This window comes from Citrus clementina, unplaced genomic scaffold (assembly GCF_000493195.1).
Source record: "Citrus clementina cultivar Clemenules unplaced genomic scaffold, Citrus_clementina_v1.0 scaffold_5, whole genome shotgun sequence".
Classification (NCBI taxonomy): Eukaryota; Viridiplantae; Streptophyta; class Magnoliopsida; order Sapindales; family Rutaceae; genus Citrus; species Citrus x clementina.
The window spans coordinates 19,050,208-19,052,248 of record NW_006262201.1 but is presented as its reverse complement, the minus strand read 5'-3'; positions in this window follow the sequence as shown (position 1 = coordinate 19,052,248).

Genomic DNA, 2,041 nt, shown 5'->3' with positions numbered 1-2,041 from the left:
TAAAAAAAGCCAAAACTATAGAAAATATTCCATATATATGTTATCTACTTGTATCAGTAATGACAATAATAAAATTCACATTGACTAGCAAAGCTTATAGTTTTACAAAATCCCCTTACATAAAAGAGTGATTTTTAATTGCAACACAAAAGTGTCCAATCCAAACTTATCTAGGACATTCTCCTACACAACCTTATTAGAAGGTTCTTAATAAAGAATCATGCAACTACTAATAAAGAACCATAAAATTACTAACCCAATAAAGAATCATGTCTTTAAATTAATTTACTAGTATGAATCAAATTAAAGATATATTATCTAATAAGCTACTAGTATAAAATATAAATTACACTTTCCCGTCGATCTTGACCTCGTAGTCTTCATGACCATTTGAATCATCTTCCCCTCCATGTCAATTGCACTTGGAAGAAAACAAACACAATAAAGAAAAGAAATGAGAGTATAAAACATAAAAGATCAATTAATGAATTTTTAAATAAAAAAACATACCAAGTTTTTTTTTTAAGAACTTCATTATTAGCAACTTCCGCATTTTTTTTTTTTTTTGAGGTTTGGACATTAGAACCTGAGATATTGGGGCTGCTACTTGGTTACTACACCAAAGGAAATTATCTATTCTTTGTTCTCTTGAGCTTAAGAAATAAAGAAAGATTGCCTTTATTTGGAAGTTAAGGAATATAAGTGGAGAAAAAAGATGAATCATCTTCTTGATCTATCAATGGAGGCAACTACTTTGTCTTTGAGCATTTACACTAGCTAGTTAATGTGAAAAATCACCACTCTAGATTGAACATTGGGTGGCCAACTGAAAAGTATGGAAAACAGTTCTCACAAGACCTTATTATATGATTTTTAAAACAAATGAATAAACATCCATTGTTCAAAGGAGTCTATTTTTGTCTCATGAATGAATAAAATCTAAAAACACGTGCATGAAAACTATTGAGGCAAGAACTGAAGATGTTGATGTTGATTAACCAAGCGAAGTAACAAGCAGTAATACAATATCTTTATTTTAAAATCAAGTTCTATGAGCATGAACCTATGCATTTGAAATGGCATAATTGTATGATTTCATGGTGCTGATCTTTTGAATAAAAAGCACCATACAATTCTTTTGAACCTTTCATATGGGACTTTAACTATTATATGGTCAAACATTTTGCACTAATAGGGCCTTAATCATTACATCAGCCACTTGATCTTGGGTTCGAATATATTACAACTCTATTTCCTTTCCTCCTACCTCGTTTATATATAACATATACATAATTTTAATATATTTAGTTATACCTTTATATAAGCAGGTTCCTTGCTAGAGATATTGCACTCTTGATTGTCATATAGAACCACTGATATTTTTATTCAGAGGTGTAATGGACATGTCTATCTATAAACAATTCCTTTTGACTCAAGTTGAGTTTTCAATGATTTACACAAAACTTTTGAATCACTTTGAGCATATTTTATCTTTTTATCTAAAGTTCTATCTATATGTTGCACATCTTGCAGAGGAACTTTGCTAGTTTGAGAAGATTTTATTGCTCAGCTACTAGTGATCTAAATGTCAAATTAGTAATATATCCAATCTCAAACACCCTTTTGCTCAAGTCTATTTAGTGTAAAGATATAGAGCTTCTTTATGTTTTTTTTTTGTTTTTTTTACTTGTTTTATTCATTTCTCATGTTTTCTATTTATTTTATATCTTGAGGTCTAAATTCTTGCAAAGTATCACCAAGACTTTATTTTTAAACAAAGTGGCAAAGAAAGCATCTCCCCACCCAAGCAATATCCAATCCCACACACCCTTGGCTCATGTCTATTTATGGTAAAGAAATATAGTTGCTTATTTTTTTTGTTATTTTTTATTTTGTTATTCATTTTTCCTATCCTTTTTATTTATTTTGTAGGATGAGATTTAAATTCTTTTCAAAGTATGGTGCTGCTTAACAAAACTTCGTAGAAACGAAGTGGTGTATAAAGCATCTCTCCACCAAACGTCCATTTTGGTTCTATTTT